Consider the following 18,561-nt stretch of genomic DNA (forward strand, 5'->3'; position numbering starts at 1 on the left):
AGGCTGTTGTTACCTTTTGTTGAACATTTAAAAAAAAAAAGGGAATCTCTTGTCCTAGCGTTTGGAGGCCTGTGCCTCCCGTAAGGCATAGCGGGCTCAGTGGATTCCCTAAAGCTTGTACATATTCGAATCATATAACTGATCTCGATTTTTTTGGAGCTTAGAAATAAATTGTGAATTAGCGACTACATTTCCTTAGAATATGAGCCGGGAAAAGAAGGATAAAAGCGACACGGAAATGAATGTCCTGGTGGCGAGATCGACGATGTGGAATTGGATCCCGAAAAAGAGAGAAGTTCGGATCCTTTGCAAACGAGAAGTGTTAATATGAAAGACTAGGAAGATGTTGCAGCAGAAGAAATGTATCAGGCAAGGCGCTCACTTAGAGGCTATTTGGCTCGAGTAATAACAGTCATAAATATTCTTAAGAGCTTGCCAGTTGAAGAATTTGAGCGTGTCGAACAGCGTTACGGTAAAATTTATTGCGATTACTCTCGATGTGAAAAGACAGTTGAGGATTATTTACGGCTAAGTTCACCTCACTCTTCAAAGAATAGTTTAAAATCCTCCAATGGGGAACCAAAATTGTCACCGATAACTTCAACCCAGTCAAAGTCGTCCAGATCTTCGAGATCTTCAAAACTAAAGGAATTGAAGAGTAATGTAGAATTGAAGAAACTATGGCAAAACAGGCATTAGAGGTGGCACAGTATGAGGCAGAAATGGAGAAGAAAAAAATTGATATCGAAATACAAAAACAAAAAATTGCTCGAGAAATGAGATTTAAAGTTCAGTGAGAAGAAAGGGTAGTTGATTTGCTGGCTTTAGAGGATTATGACAGTGAATCTAATGCAGAGAACTTGGTTGTAAGTAATGAAGATGAACCTAGATTCTCTCTTGAACCTCATCTACCAAAACAAGAACAGACAGCCAAGTGGGTTGCCAACTGTCAGCAGGAGACTAAGCCACTGAACCCCAAAGCCCCTGAATTTATTCTACGCTCAGGCACAAATTCAACGCAGGCAGTTTTGTTGAGGGTAACCACGCTTCAAGCGATGCAGCCGGTAGAATTTAGTGGAAGTGCCGCAGGCTTTCCAGTCTTTAGAAGAACGATTCGAGACAACTTTGGAAGATGGCCTATTATCTGATGCACAGAAAATCGAATTTCTACCGAAGTTTGTGACAGGTGAAGCATATAATGTTGTAGAAAGATCTGCAGGGTGTTCATATGAAGATATTGTTGCGAGTTTAGAAGATCACTATAGTAAACCAGCTACAGTTGCGGTGGCCTGCATTGAATAGCTGACAGTGGGACCGAAACTGGGGAATAGAGGTTTTAAAGGTCTACGTAACTTTGCAGAACAACTCCAGTGTGCCACCAAAATATTACAGGGGGGCTATGAAGGCGAAGCAAGCATAACTGCGAAAATGAAGTTTATCGCCGACCGACTGCCCGACTCCTTGATCAACAAGTGGGCCGACGTATCGTATTCCATCATAGAAAAAGGACAGAATCCAGATCTGGAAGATCTTTCCAAGTTTGTCAAACGACAGGCTGTAATTAAGAATGACCCGGGATTTGCCGATGTGGTCGCCACGCCAACCCTGGAGACAAGAGCAAACAAGAAAAACCACCCAACAGAGCTAAAGTGCCTCCGGCTCCTTTGCTAATGATTCCTCTGCGAAAGACTCAGGCAGAAGGTCAGGAACAGGTGATGGACAGAGTAAGCCCTTACTCGGGGTACAGAGCTGTTTGAGTCGCTCAGGTTCACATGAACTAGCCTCATGCCTCGAGTTCCAAAACAAATAACTGCAAACCCGCTGGGATATTTTGAGACGCCATAGATTGTGTCACGTTTGTATGAGACCAAGACATGGTAGAGACAGGTGTGAATCCCAAAGGTTCTGTCCATGTAGAAGTGATAAACGGCACCACTGGTTTCTTCACAACCTCCCAAGAAGAGACATTGGAGACACTGACTGAGGTAACCAAACCCGTGAACGGGAACAATGACCTTGCGGAGAATTAGCCAAACCCAAGGAATGGTGAGCATCCAAGCGCTACTGAACTCAGGGGTACAGTGCAGTACGCAACCGCAATAAAGCCAACCAAGAACAAGATCATACTTCTTCATGTGATACCAGTGAAGATCTCATCGTCCGATGGGAAGTCTATCACCATTTAGGGATTGCTAGACAATGGCTCACGTGGAACCATGATCAGTTCCGATGTTGCTTATGAACTAGTTCTGAAAGATCGGAAGGAAGTGGTATCTGTTGGCACCCTCTTGCGACAAGAAGATGAAGAGTTCGAAGTTGTAGAATTCGAGTTGCAATCCGCTAGTGGAGAAGGAAAAGTCATCACTGTGGAGGAAGGCCTTGTATGAGAGAAGTTCAATATCGCAGAGAGTGCCTTCCGGAAGATATTGAAGTCACACTCACACCTAGCGGGCATTGAAATACCTGACGTGAAGCTGATAAAGGTAACAGTACTCATTGGAAAGGATGTTAGTGACTCATATGAAGATTTTGAAGTTCGAAAGTCAAATAAGCCTGATAGCCAATGTAGGCTCTGCGTGGTCCACTGGGTTGGGTCATAACTGGAACGATTCATGGCTCACAGAAACATAGGGACATTTTAGTAAAGTTTGTCATATATGAAAAGAATTTATATGACCAAGTAGAGAAGTTTTGGAAAGTTGAAGGGTTTGGGACAGAGAGCACTTTAAAGGCCGAAACGGAAGGGGACGCAGATTGTAAACGCCGAGACTTTATCTTGTCCAGAGAGCATATGCAAGCAGTCGACATCCTAAATAAGACAAGAAGACTTAACGACGAAGATCACCATGAGACGGGGCTGTTGTGGAGAAGAGACGATGTTCAGCTACCGAATAACCGAAGGGATGCAGGAATAAGATTGCAGAGTTTGAGACGAAAATTCCACAGAGATCCTTGTCTCGAAGAGAAATACCGTGCTACGATGGAAGATTACGTAGCGAAGGGATATGTTCATAAGCTGTCAGATGAACAAGCTTCCAAATTTGTTCCCAGAACGTGATATCTAGCAGCAAGATGGCAATGGAGGAAGTTTTGATCCGGTTACGAAAGACACTCTTAGACACAACGTCTATGTTGATGACCTCTTGAAATCAGTACCAATAGCGGAAAGTGCAATTGTGCTGATGAAAAATTTGATTAAACTTTGTGCTGAGGGTGGATTTAACTTGACGAAATTTATTCGCAACAACCACAGGGTTTGGGCTTCTGTACCTCTGGGAAAGAGAGCTGACCCATCTCTGGGTGTCAGTCTTGATAAATTACCCGTCGATAGCTAGAACACTGGGAGTACGGTGGCACATAGAGTCGAACACGTTTGGTTTCAAGGTCTAAGAGTTAAAAAAAAAAATTATAACACCATGAAAGGAGTTCTATTGACAATCTGCTCGGTCTTCGACCCACTGAACCTCGCTGCGCCCGTAGTATTGCCTGCGAAGCAAATAATGCAAGAACTGTGGAAGTTGAAAAGGGCGTGGAATCAGAGTCTTAAAGGAAAAATCCTCCAAAGATGGTTGCAGGGGAAAAATGACCAACCTCTTCTGGCGAACGTCCCTAGATGTTACTTTAGTCGGTCTCACCATGAAGGAGCTACTCTACAGCTTTATCACTTCTGCGAAGCGTCCGAAGTTGGATGGAACTGCAGAATGTGCATTCGTTATTGGAAAGTCGAGAAATGCCCCAATCAAACCTGTCAGTATTCCCCGTCTTGAGCTACAGGAAGCTCTTTCAGCAGCATGTATTGATCTTCCAGTGAGAAAAGAACTGAACTTTGAGTTTGAAAAATATTTTTTTTGGACCGATTCCATGGTCGTTTTAAACTACGTCCACAACGAGAACAGGCGATTTAAAACTTAAGTGGCTAATCGAGTTGGAGAGATTAGGGACCTCACGTCACCACAACAGTAGAGACATTGTCCTGGAAAACTGAGCCCCGCTGATGATGTCAGTCGAGGCCTTGGAATGAATGAATTTCTTAAGAACGAGCGCTGGCTGAAAGGCCCACCCTTCCTGTATAGTAGCGAGAATCACTAGCCACAACCCAAGTTTGAGAACATCGCAGTAGAAAAGCTTGAGGTAAAGAAGGAAGTGTACGTGACCACAGTTAACCCGAGAGCTTCTTTGAACTGCCCTCTGACCCGATTCTCTAGCTGGATCGCTCTTCTTCGCACATTTGCCTGGTTGATGAAGTTCTTACAGTGGATCAAGTGGTCCTCAAGAAAGAAGAAAGAAGAGACAAATACACGCGAGATCACACGGCGTATCAGTCACGAAGAAATTGAGGAATCTAAAAGAGAAGTTGTCAAGTTGGCACAGAAGAGCGTATTTCCGCGAGAGATAAAGGATCTCAAAGCTGGGAGACAAGTGGACACAGACTTCTTACACTACCAGATACACATACTACTACATCCCTCAAGAGTAGGCCAAAGATTTGACAAGACAAGCGAAATACCACCAGAAAATAATGCAAGCTTTCTGGAAACAATGGCAAAGGGAATGCTTAACCGGTTTCAGGGAACAACATTCATCGCAGGCAAACAAAAACATACCGGGACAGCTAGTAGCTCGAGGTAGGGTTGTCCCGATCTTAAGAACAACAAAAGTAAACCTAACCTCGAGACCTATCGAAAAGCTTTACCCTCTTGAAGTGTTAGGCGAGGAAGATAACCTGCAAGACTCTAAATGGAAACTTAAGAACCCTGAAGAAATAAGGTTGAGAAGCGAAAAACGAACACAACGAGCTGCTGATCAAGGAGCTGCGCTAATAATAACTGAACTCTCTAAACTAAATGAACTTTAAATACTATTACCTTATAAGTGTGTAAATCTCTACGATTAACATGTTATCGCTAGCCCGGGAGTGTGTAATGTAACTTTAAAGGGAATATGTTTCAGCCTTGAAAGAGAAAGGGTAAATAGCGAATGAGAGATAATGTAGAAGTTAGGAAAGTCAATAAAGATGAAAATTGGATGGACAGTTTGTTTATTAAGTTACTTTATTTTTTTCGCCTGTTGTAGTTCCTTCACGTCCTTGTCAAACGCGAAAAAAGAGCAAATAACTAAGATATTTTTTTTAATAACGAGACATCAATGAGACATTGTATGAAATTGCTTGGAATCTACGTCCAACGAATAATTTTGAACAATTTTATATCTTCGGATATTATAACGGTTTTGACTTTTATGTCAGAGGTATTTCCGTGTAATATGCAATGATTGCGGTTGGAATTTTTAGTTATGCAATTGGAGATCATTTATGCTTTGCGGGAACAAATGTCATTCCGATTTTAGATGCATGCAATTTTAAAAATTTATTCTAAGAACTAGGGGAATCTGGTAGAATCCGAAATGGATTTGAAAGAATCTTATGGTTTCCAATACGAAACTGAGGGGGTTCAGTCGTCGCTGACAGAGTACAACGGGGAGACTAAAGAAAAAGGTTCTATGGTCAAACCAGTCTCAAAACGCGGGAGATTGACTGTCGCGGTTTCTAGGATGAATTTCTTTTGAGGATAGGTCGTTCTTTCGAAGGAAACTTTGAAGGGCAAGAAAAAAATAAGAGAGACTGTTTTTCGTGTTGCATGAACATTTTGTGAGAGTTTTATTTTTTGCGGATGGAGTCAATTTGTGCTTTGTACGATAAAATCATGTCCGTCTCTACATGACTGACAGTTTCATGAGCGAAACATCAGCCTGAGGGCAGATGTTCTACTGAAAGAGCTTTCATAGTCCAACAGATGCGTAGGGAAGACGAGACAACGAGTTCGAAAATTCGAAAGAAGCTGGAAAAACGTGGAATTCTCATTTGTCGTCTATGGTGCGAGAAACATTCGGTTACCATATCGTCCAAAACCGTGCACTGTTCGTATAAGTCAAAAGCGATGCGGAAAATTTATTATTACAATAATTCTTGCTTCATCGTTCTATAATTCTCGAATACCTCTTTTGTATTTTACAATAGTTTCACTCTCATTCTCATTGATCTCCATCACCTCGTACACAGAAATTTATGCGCACTCTCGGTCGTAATCAAGCTGGAGTACAAAATCATGTTCAGCAACAGCGAAGCCAAAGAATTGCACTGAACATGGCAAGATACAGGAAGGCAGTGGGCAGTGCACTGTGGGTGCAGTTAGCATTAGTCGTTTGTTATTCACCAAGTTTATCATTGTCAACACTTGTTGACAATGATAAACTCAAACACTATCTGGAGGACTTATTCATTACATTTGCTCCACACTTCTGAAATAACGACTCTTTCAGTGTATTTGAGGCCCACCTTGAACCTATTCCTTTACTGCTGGAAGATCAGTGAAGTGAGACGAGCAGCGAAGCAGACAATCAGACAAGTACTTTGCTGTCCATGGAGTTAGATCTTTTCTCCCAGAGACACGTATGCGTCATGATGCGTGTGAGCTCTCAGTTTAAGTAAACTAGAGCCATAAGTGCAAGTGGAACGGACATGAAACTATCAAAAGAGATATGAATAATTTATATCTTCATTATGATTACTTGGTTTCCAAGTCACTTCATGCTAGGGAAATCGGTAAATCAAGCTCTGAGAGCAGACTTAGATTTAATTTTATAACTCGCAAGGGTTTAGAGGACACGCCCAACCAATGTGTTTTGCGCGTCGTTGTTATTGTTACCCGGGAACTCGATACTTTTTAAAGGGCAAAATAGCTTTTGCCAATATTTTCATAGCAAATATATAAAAAGCGTACTATCGCCGTGAGCACAACTAAACCGCTACTTTGGAAGAGACATATTGACTACGTTTTCCGTCTGTGGAACAGAAACAAAGACATAATAAAAGAGTTTGTAAATCTGTACATTCGATATACATTGTGCCACGACACCATCATCATTTACGGCTGAAATGTCAAACTCAGAATTTATATTCTTGGACAAAATAATGTACAAAAGCGACAGTTTTAAGAGGGAATCGACTCTTGAAATCCAAATGTATTAAGAGGAGATGGAGACCTTCGAATACTTGAATTTTCATCCGTGTCAGGCAAATGGAAAAGGATTCTTGAGAGGAGAAGCACAGTGCCTCTTATGAAAAGACTCATCATGCTCACCTCTAATAAAAACATACAGTGTTTCAAAATACGATTAAAGAACAGACAATACAAACGTGAAATTTTGAAGAAATGTATCTCTAAATTTGATTTAAACGGGAGAGACAGGTCACTCAGAAGTCTACATTGACGGGCATTGCGACCAATTGAAAACGTTTCCCCCGTCTAAAAGTCACCCAGATGCCGAGAAGTGCTACCTGTTTGACTTCCCTCCGATATACTGCATGGCAGGGCCTCTGCGAACTCGCTTCTCGTTACCTTGCCAAATCCCTAATGGGCCATACAATGGGCCATATAATACCAAAGCACTATTGTGGACTAAACTGCCCCTTGTTATAAGCGCACTATTTATAAGAATTGAACGAAATGGACTGTTTTAGATGGGAATATGTTTCAGTCTTAAAAGAGAAAGGGTAAATAGCGAATGAAAGATATTGTAAAAGTTAGGAAAGTTAATAAAGATGAAAATTGGATGGACGGTTTGTTGGGTTAATTACTTTCTTTCCGTGTGATATACCGTCAAAGATTGCGGTGGGAATTTTAGCTATGCAATTGAAGATCATTTATGCTTTGCAAGAACAAATGTCTCTCTGATTTCAAATGCGTGAAAGGAAAAGAACGGCAGAGGAAACACAGCATGAACATTCTAGAGGGAAACTTGAAACTTGAATATTCTAGAAAGAAAATTCGAAACGAATGGAGAAATACAGAATTTATAAGACATTTTCTCATGTTATTATATGTTTGCAAAAGAAGCGAGACCTTCAGTCAAATAATTTACTTTAAATTGCAAATTAGAACTTTATTCCGAATATTTTTGACTGCACTGAATGGTCCTTATTTGCCGATCACTGAAAAACCCAAAACAGATTTTGTCTGAGTGACTAAAAAACAGAAAAAAGCATATTAAAAAAAAAAAGGAATAATTTATTGAATATTTTAATATTTTGATGTTCTAATAAGCATGTCTGCTACCCAGTATTTCATTTTAATTAATCAAAATTTCCGATCCATTTTGGCTTTTCGCAACGGTATATCGATCAATTTTGGCTTCTCAACGTTCACGATCGAGTAACTTCAAATTTCAAAAACGGAGACAATGTAAGAGAAGAATTTAAGATCACAACCAGCTGCCGTTCGAATGAGACTGAGACAAACTAAGGAGAGTGGAATGAATGAACATTGAAATGGCTTTCTAATTAACAAATAGAGAAGCCATGACTGTGCTCTGTTCTGTTATAAAGCACGCAGGAAGCGGTTAGAGAACGAAAGAAGTGTAGGGAGAAACGCGAGACTACGTCTTGCATTTCGCTTGGCATGTTTATAAACCTTTGTTTTCGAAATTTCACTTTCAATTAGCGAACAAAAGGCCAGAGAAAAGTCCTGGAAAAGGTCGCACATAGTCCAGTCTGGCAGATGGCATGACAGCTTTAGCTCAGCTCTATGCTCTATACTCTCATAGAGCACGCTCTTTTTAACCAATGACAGCGCGCGTTATATCCGAACTTTATTATAATGGTGTGTTAGATTAGTTAACTAACATTTTGCACCTTTCATGATTCCTTTCATAAATTCTGATCGAATGCGACATGAAGAGAAAATAACTGGGGGATGTTTTCAAATAACGAAACGAAACGTTAAACATTTTTTGCATTCAAGCTCTGATGGTAGTTGGCAAGAGACCACAGCTGATGAAATGAAGCGGCTGATCGCTCTTCTCATTTATATGGGGCTTGTAAAGATTGGTTATCTTGATAAGTATTGGTGCGTAAAGACTCCATATTATTGTCTTGGGCAAGAGCAATCATGTCCAGAACCAGATTCAAAGCTCTAATGGCCATGTTCCATGTGGTAGATCCCACTAATGAAGATGAATCTCATAAGTTGCGTAAAGTTGAGTCATTTATTAATTATTTTGAATCTAGGGGTCTTACCTTGTACCAGCCCAGTAAAAATTTGACTATTGATGAACGCTTGGTTAAGTCTTGTCACTGGTCTGAAATACGTCAATATATCAAAGACAAGCCCACCAGATGGGGTATCAAATTGTGGGTATTGGCTGACAATTCAAATGGTTGCACTGCAGACTTCAATGTCTACATTGGTAAAGCCGCAAGGAAGGAAACTAGTGAATTTGGGTTTGGCCATGATGTAATGATGAGACTTCTAGGGCCTTTTCTAAATCTGGGTTAAACATCAAACATTTGTTTGCTCAGGGAGTCCTTGCCACCGGTGCCATCCTGAAAAAAACAGGAGAGGCTTTCCAGCTGCGTTAAAAAAGTGTGGGGTATGGGCTCATAAAAAAAAGGAAAGGGTATTATGCGTTGGGAAAGGAACCCTCCTTGTTTGATACTTCAGTGGTTGGATAACACAGTAGTTTCAACGTTATCAACTGTAGATATAAAGCTAATGATCACGGTTCTGTCAACAGGAAAAGAAAGGAGCATGGTGTATGGAGCATGAGGGAAGTACCACAACCTAAAGTTATAGCTAATAACAATAAGTTTATGAATGGGGTCGACCGATCTGATAAAATTCTAACCACAAATATTGTACTACGTAAGTCCATAAAATGGTGGAAAACTTTGTTTTACCACCTTACTGACATGGCTGTAGTTAATGACTTTATCCTTTTCAAGGTGCATCAGGCTCAGTTTCCTGACGATGATGCTCTAATAAGTCCCTCTAATTATTCTTTGGGTGATTTCCAGGAAGAAATTGTTGGGCAACTCTGTGCTTTTCTCTGGTTATAGTAGTCCACCGGAGAATACCACGGTGAAATCATCTCCTTCTGCCCCAGAGGAATTTACAACTGTCCCTATCCCAGTTTTCTCTGATACTCAGAGACGCTGTGTGGTATTTTATAAAGAGGGTAGGGGAGATTTTAGGGTTCAGTCTTATTGTAAAGCCCCTCAATGTCAGAAGTATATGCATATTAATAAGGGTTGTGATTGTTTTGCAGTGTTTCATTCTAAGAAGTACCACAGGTAAATTTTTGGTGTACCATATTTCCCATACTCAGAAAATTTTCCAATGTTTATTCCAATGTTTTCAAATATTGTGCTTCTCAAAAATACCAACAACAACAAAATTAAAAATTAAAAAATATCCAAAAAATACTTTGTTGCTTTTATTTTTGTCAGTAGGAATAGTGGTGATTTAATCCTCGTTTTCTCAGAGAGGACTCTCATTAGTTAGTAGGGATGTTAAAAGGCAAATTCATTCACTCAGTAAAACATCAGGGCCTACCCATCCTCCTGTTATAACGTCGAATTTCTCAACAAATTTTTTTCTGTTAATTTTTTTTTTTAATGACATGGGTGCACATAGAAATTCATAAAAAAAATCATTTTTTACTATTTTTCTTTCAGATTTTCAGGAAATGTTTCTGACATGTTAATAATCTACTTTTTTCATCAATTAATCTTAAGTAACTTTACCTAGGAGGAACAGTGACTTTGACCTCAAATTTTAAGTCTTACTTATTTTGTCCTTTAAATATCATTTATCAGGAAAATCCTGGGTTTTAGTGATGAAAATCTTTTCCCTGAGAAGCCCATTTTATACACTTTAAAATGATATGTTGTAGGTGTTATTGCTGTAAATACTTGTTGAGATATGAATTAAAAACTGAATGTGGACAATTTTTGCGGTTTTTGGCTGCAGATAATCAGTTGAAAGTACGTGACATCGAAGGCCGTGAATGGATTTTCAATTGTCATTTAATTGTGTTGGAAATTACAACTGTTTTAAATTTATTTCAAGACTGTTATAAATCAAGAACAAATAAACAATTTGGATTTTTACTATTTCCTTTTTCGCTTTGTTTGTTTGTTTGTTTTTTTTCATGTTCCAACTTCCCTAAAGTCTCACAAAGAGGAGGTACACGGCTGGTAGGTGATTCGTCGATAGATGTTTCGAGTAAGTCCGAAATCAAATGCGCTGTGGATACTTGCAACTGATTCGCGTTAATTGGTAGTTTCTCATTTGGCTGAAGATAAGACTTTTGCAATGTTTTATTGAACGCGATTTTTCAGCGGGAATGTCTTTTTGCGGATCGACAAATATCCTTAAAAATCAATTTAGGTTTACCTTTACTGGCCAATTCCTATTTTTTTATCCACTGAAAGGTTTATCAAAAAATAACAAACGAAGAGATGTCTTCATCGCTGAAATTTTTATCAGCTCTTATTTAAAGTGCGTTCTTGAATGAAATTTATCAACCAGAGGGACACCTTTCATGGGACTGATTAAGGCAAGGCATACCCTCCAAAATTTCAAGAAAGGTGTATATGTATAAATATCGCGGTAATTGCCTTGACAGACAGATCATTCAATCAATCGAAAACGGGTTGGATGCAGTAAAGAAGCTTTTAGTGATTATGACACAAAGAAATATAAAATTTAACTGTTTCTTGGCCAGGTGGTTGTTGTGGAAAAGATTATCCCGTGTTGCCAGCAGTTCCAAAATACTGTAGCGAAAGAAGGATGACCGTTTTAAGAGCTGCACAATGATTGCGACGACAAACTCAACAGAGGGTGGAACACAGACGGAAACATATATTAAGTATCGCGATGCTCCTCCTCCTTGTTATTTGGGTTACAACAACGATCGGTTTATTTCTCAGCAGTCAACATTTTCCACTCCATCACAACATTTCTTGGGAATTTTCTAATACTTGTTGCCCTCAACAAGGAATCTTCCCTTCATCCACCATCCAAACTCTTGTATTGTTGTCTGGCAACAACTGATGTGTTGGTTGGTCTTGTTAGCCAGCCTCTCGCTTCTACCTATTGGATGTCCATGGTTCACGAACACCGGAGTCTTTGTCGACACGCAATGGACGCAATCTACATATCAAGCTATGCATTATGTGGAGTGTCTTTGCTGACGTTGACTGCCATAAGCGTGGACCGACTTCTCGCTCTGTGGTTGGGAATAAGATACAGGCAAATAGTAACTTTAAAGCGCACATACATCATTACAGCTACGTTTTGGATTTTTTTCCGTCGCTGCTGGATCATTTTACATTTCACATACTCGAATAACCATTTGGTATACTACTATAGTTATACCGTCATGCTTAGTGATCTCAATCGCCTCGTACACAAAGATATTTTGCACTCTTAGACATTATCAGGCTCAAGTACAAGATCAAGTTCAACAACAGCCGACCGAGCCAAACAACTGCTCTGAACATGGCAAGATACAGGAAGGCAGTAAGCAGTGCACTGTGGGTACAGTTAGCATTAGTTGTTTATTATGTACCAAAATTCGTAATGCTGCTTGTGATCACTTACAGAAAAACTTATTCTTCACATGTAGTCTTTATTGATGGAATTACAACTATTTTAACGTATTTTAACTCCACTTTGAACCCGTCTCTTTACTGCTGGAAAGTCAGAGAAGTGAGACAAGCAGCGAAGGAGACAATCCGACGAGCACTCTGCTTTCTATGGACTTAGATATATTTTCTCGGAGTCGTCAGACTTGTATTGATCAGGCGTAATTTGAAGGGAAAGAAAAAAGAAGATAGAATCAGACAAACACAACTTTTTAGCATCTTTGGTTTTAAAGATGCTTTGGTACGGGTATTTGCCTATTTAAGCTAACAAATGTCAAATCAAAACATAGTACCATTATATAGAATTCTAACCCCGTCGACAAAAAGACAAATTGAAATTAACCCCTTCTTTTATATTTTGTAGCCCAATATGTTATAATAATGGTGATGTAGTTTTTTTGGAAAATATATTTTAGTTTTCGAGAAATGACTTTTTTTCGTTCGACCGCTCAAATATGCAAATTTTCACCGTGAATATCACCCGAATTGTGTGACCTTGTGTAACGATTCCACTTGACCTCCGGCATTTCTGTTAGCACATGCCTTTGTTTTATCATCTAAACTTAATCCCCTGTTATTATTGAAGCTGGCAAAGAAATATTTATTTTTTGGTGAATATTTTTGTTCGACATACTATTTCGAAAAGTAGCGTCAAAACAAAGACAGTTTTAACAATAACCGATATGACAGAATCTACTGAGCTTCAAGTTTTTAAAAGACAAAAGGATGGTTATAAAGTTGCTGTAAAAATTTCCTTGTGCATTTGTGTTGTTCTATCTTGAGACGAAGTCAAAGTCCGGCAAAATTTACTTGATAGCGACTATGGAATATACATGAGCGCCTACTTGTCGCCACCGTTAACTGGCATAAATCATGACAATTTGTTAAAAAATCTAACATAACACTCTTACCTTGTTTATTTGTGATTTTATTAGCCGTTTCGATTACTATATTACGCCTGGGTATTACGTTTTGACAGGAGCCCAGGTTTTGCGTTGTGTTTTCCCCTCCGCCATGTATATCATGAGCTAGTCACGCAATAATTGATATCAACACAAATGAATATTTACCATGTATAAAGATTTTTTTTTTCTTATGTTGAATTGAGAATATTAGAATATGAGCTTTTTTCGGTCACTAATCGTTGTTTTAGCGGCAGCGATGCAGTTAAAAATAAAATATCTGAAATGAGCATTACTAGGACGATTTTAATGATCTAACTCAAGCACATCGATAAATGAGTTTTTATTTTTGGGATTTTTCAGTTTTTTGTTTTTGAATTGGTACTTTTTAGGGTTAAACTTCCTTATTCGCTTCATTTGATCTTAGCCACGCAAACCTTTTATTATTGTTTTTATAATGAAAATTATTGTTTTGAAAATTATCGCAGTGTTGCGAAAAATAACACCAAGGAATGATATCACTTCCATACGAATTTTCGTCCCTGATGACGCTTGAATTAGAGATTATTTAATGATTTAAAGATGGCTGATCAAAATATTTTGCGAAGCTCTGTGAGCCAGGGACCCTAAAGCCTTCTGCCAAGCGCACCGCCGATATATCCAATTGTAACACCAAACAAATTCAGGTTGGATATGATTTTTGATTGCAAGAAGGAGCTTGAGAATGACGTTACTCATTACCGACGTGTCCTTGCCAAATTAAAGAAAATTAGATCCGCTTGTCACACAACATACACTGTGACAGGAGTAACAGCGGGTGCATTGTTAACAAGCGGTATGGCGGTTTCTCTGAGTGGAATTAGGATTTATTGTGGGAGCACCAATGGCTGTTATAGCCGGCTTTTTAGGATTTATGTCAACAGCATTTAGTGTTGAGAGCAACACTCTCAGTAAGAAAATTACAAAACATGAAAAAAAAAACTATTTCAATAGCAGAGATAAAACACCTGTTAGTTAGCGGGTTGTTTTCAAAGGCAATTGAAAGTAATTCTATCTCTGATATAGAGTTCAACTCAATTTTGCACGAGATTGAGCAGTGTAAATCGCTGAAAAGACCGTTGATAAATAAAGCAAAAAGCATCTTACAAACATATAGTTTATATGCTTAGAAAAAAGGTTTATGATCGTGTAGATGCTGACATAAAACAAGATACACCAGAGTTGCCTTGAAATCAAGGTTGTTTTTTATATTGGACACGAAATGTGTCAGAGCCCGCTTTTTATAACTACTGCACACCCTCCAAATTTCAAGAAAGGTGTATATGTATTGTTATGTTATTTTCTCGACTGACAGTTCGTTCAAGTTAATAAAAACAAGTAGAATACATTAAGAAAGCTTTTAGTGTTAATGATATAAAGAATTAAAAGATTTCAATGTTTCTTAACCAGGTAGTTGTTGTGAAGAAGAATTATCCCGTGTTGTCAACAGTTCCAAAAAACCATAGCGAAAGGAGGAAAACCGTTTAAGAGCTGCACCATGATTGCGACGACAAACTCAACAGAGGGTGGAGCATTTCTCAGCAGTTAACATTTTCCTCTCCATCACAGCTTTTCTTGGGAATTTTCTAATCCTTGTTGCCCTTAACAAGGAAACTTCCCTTCATCCACCATCCAAACTCTTGTATCGTTGTCTGGCAACAACTGATCTGTTGGTTGGTCTCGTTAGCCAGCCTCTCGCTGCTACTTATTGGATGTCCTTGGTTCACGAACACTGGAGTCTTTGTCGATACGCAAGGGTTGCAATCTACATATCAAACTATGCATTAAGTTTAGTGTCTTTGTCGACGTTGATGACCATAAGCGTGCACAGACTTCTAGCTCTGTTGTCGGGAATAAGATAAAGACAAATAGATACAGACAAGGTGCGGTGCGAAATTCCAAGAGAAAATTCGCTCTACTTATTAATTACCGCGAAGTGTAGTCCATTTATTGTTGTAATGCATTGCAGAAAAATTAGAAATCTCTTTCATTAATTGATCTCGTAACACTCTGGCAGTTATTATGCCAAAAATAACAAGTTATAATAGAACTCAAATCGAGCTCCTGTAAAACCAGGGCTTCCATCCAGCTGGAATATTTAAAACCTTTAAAAGTGAAGGGTTATTGGTTAGCCTTTCAGGCATTGCTCTTTTAATCAAAAAGCTGTGTCTTATTAGTCTCGTAGCAAATTTACCTTGCTCGGGGAGACCGAAAAAGCTGTCTATGGAACTTTCAAAGACCAAGAGATGCGTAGGAATGACGGGAAGACGTGCGCGAAGATTCGGAAGAAGCTGGCAAAACGCGGAATTCTCGTTAGTCGTCCACGGCGCGAAGATCGCGAGAACAGCAAGGCCTGGACTCTCTTGCTTGCAAAGTAAGTTTTCGAATCTTCTCTCGCACCATCCAAACTTCCCGCGTTAAGGGCGGAATTCAAATTTGTTCCTGCGTGAATGTATTCTGCGAAAACTAAAGAAACATTCAGATATCATATTGGTCAAAACGTGTACTGTTCGTATAAGTCAAAAGCGATGCCGAAAATTTACTATTACAGCAGCATCTGATGACATTGATCAGAACAGGCTTATGTTTTGTCGAATTGTCATTCGAACTTTCGCACGAGAACAAAAATCAAACAAACAAAAATTAACATTTCGCTTGCGTTACTTTTGCACAATACTGTAGTAACGTGAATGAAAGTGATCCTCGCAGTGATGTGCACTACTTAGGCAGTAGTGAAAATAAGGCCTGAAAAAAATTTCAGGCCTGTACGGGATTTGAACCCATGACCTCTGCGATACCGGTGCAGCGCTCTACCAACTGAGCTAACAAGCCAACTGGGAGCTGGTCATGATAGTGGTATATAGTGATAGTGGACAGAGGTCATGGGTTCAAATCCCGTACAGGCCTGAAATTTTTTTCAGGCCTTATTTTCACTACTGCCTAAGTAGTGCACATCACTGCGAGGATCACTTTCATTCATGTCTTTATCCGCAGTTCAAATATATGACTTTCATATATTCTTAACCGCACTGTAGTAACGGTTACCACACATCAGGATAATTAAGCATTATCAACTGAGGTGATAAGGTAAATTAGCCACCTTAAAGGAGTTTTAAAGCTGACGTTTCCAGCCGTAGCCCCTCGTCAGGGGGAAGGGCTAAAGCTCGAAACGTCAGCTTTAAAACTCGTTATGGGTGACCAATTTACGTCATCAACTCAGTTGAAAATATTAAATTACCCTGTTATACTCTCCCACCAACGCAGCACCACAGTTTCTTTAGAAACTTACCCCCGTTACCATATACCGATCGATTTCAGCTCTTCTGCGAGATCGAGTGACTGTAATTTAAAGACAAAGGCAACGTATGGGAAGAGCTTATGAACACAATCAGCTGTCCTATATACGTATACATGGCACCCTGTTGGAAAATGACCAAATTCTAATTTTCAAAAACACTTCATTTTATCTTATTGTATTTTACTAGGAAGGGCATAAAATAGCCCGCTCTTGAAGACTGGACTTTTCCTCTGTTAAAACACTTTTAAAGCAACCACCACAATAAATTTCTCTGTTAGAAGCGAGTATATTTCACATTTAAAAGAAAAGGGACCAATAGAGAATGAGACTAAAGAAATTAAGAAGGATGGAAAAATGAAAAAAAAAATCTAAATGACTTTTTAATAATGAGCAAACTGGTTTGGTTAAGTAATATTTCACACCTAGCGCTGTTCCTTTTATCAACCAAATCGGATGGGAAAAGAAGTAGGTGTTTTTCAATAACCAAACATTGTTTTTACGTTGCATTGTTAAAATCATTTAGATTAATTGTCAAATGTATAATTTTTTTCGGGATTATGACGGTTTTCAATTAATTTAGGGACTGTTTTTCTTGTGGCATGAACATTTTGCTTGAGTTTTATTTAAGCAGATAAAGCCAGTTTGTGCTTTGCACGAAAGTCCGTCTCCACATGACTGATATTTCTTCTGGGAAATAAGTAATTCGATTTCTGCATTCATTAGTACAGTATGGAATCTTTTTCGATTTGGAACTGATGCGAGCTTTATAACTAGCTTTGTATCATGTGGATTTTCTATGTTGACAATGGTGGTCATAAGCGTGGATAAACTTCTCGCCTTGTCGTTGAGGCTGAGATACAGACAAATTGTAACATTAAAGCCAATGTATATCATCACAGCTATTTTTTGGATAACATCCATTCTTGCTTCATAATTTTTCTATTCTGTCATTCTCAGTTATCTCTTTCATTTCGTACACAAAGATTTTGCGCACTCTCAGTCGTAATCAGGTTCAAGTACAAGATCATATTCAACAACAGTCGAGCCAAACAACTGCACTGAACATGGCAAGATACAGGGAGGCAGTGTGCAGTGCACTGTGGGTGCAGTTAGCACTAGTTGTTTGTTATGCACCAAGTTTAACATTGTCGACACTTGCGATCATCTGGAGGACTTATTCATTACATTTACTCGTCACTTCTGGAATAATGACTCTTTCAGTGCGTTTTAAAGTCCACCTTAAACCCGTTCCTATACCGCTGGAAGATTAGTGAAGTGAGACAAGCAGTGAAGCAGACAATCAGACAAGTACTTTGCTGTCCAGGAAGGTAAATCTTTTCACCTGGGACAGTTTATAGTTTTTTATAAAACTAGAGCCATAAGTGCAATTGAAACGGACATGCTAGCTATCGGTGGAGATATGAATAATTTGTATCTTCATTATGATTACTTGGTTTCCAAGTCACTTCATGCTGAGGAAATCGGGGTAATCAAGCTCTGTTGGAGCATTTCTACTCGAGAGCAGACTTAGATTAACTCACATGGGTTTTAAGACCACGCTCAACCAATGTGTTTTGCGCGTCATTGTTTATTTTATCTGGGAACTCGATACTTTTTCAACGAAAAAGTAGCTTTTGTCAATATTTTCATAGAAAAAAATAGAAAAAGGGTAAGATTGCCCATAGCACAATTAAACCACTACTTTGAAAGAGGTATATTGACTACGTTTTCCGTCTGTGGAACAGTAGAAAAGACAAAATAGAAGAGCTGGTAAGACGGACAAACAGCTACAATCTGCACATTCGATGTACCACGATGCATTCAATATTCACGGCTGC

General features: G+C 39.0%; 1 long non-coding RNA gene and 1 pseudogene across 1 annotated transcript in view; one reads left to right on the top strand and one right to left on the bottom strand.

Annotated features, from left to right (window-relative positions):
- Positions 1 to 11,431: 11,431 nt before the first annotated feature.
- LOC149037918 (melanocyte-stimulating hormone receptor-like) lies at positions 11,432 to 12,848 on the top strand (annotated as a pseudogene).
- Positions 12,849 to 13,404: 556 nt separating this feature from the next.
- Positions 13,405 to 18,561, bottom strand: part of LOC149037919 (uncharacterized) — a 7,823-nt gene continuing 2,666 nt past the window's right edge. The window contains exons 2-3 of the long non-coding RNA XR_016180847.1: positions 15,620 to 15,891; positions 13,405 to 15,266 (exon numbers count right to left, since the gene is read on the bottom strand). This is a non-coding gene — a long non-coding RNA (uncharacterized LOC149037919). The remainder of the gene's footprint in view (positions 15,267 to 15,619; positions 15,892 to 18,561) is intronic.

The sequence above is a fragment of the Pocillopora damicornis genome, chromosome 11 (genome assembly GCF_964200805.1).
Source record: "Pocillopora damicornis chromosome 11, jaPocDami1.2, whole genome shotgun sequence".
Taxonomy (NCBI): domain Eukaryota; kingdom Metazoa; phylum Cnidaria; class Anthozoa; order Scleractinia; family Pocilloporidae; genus Pocillopora; species Pocillopora damicornis.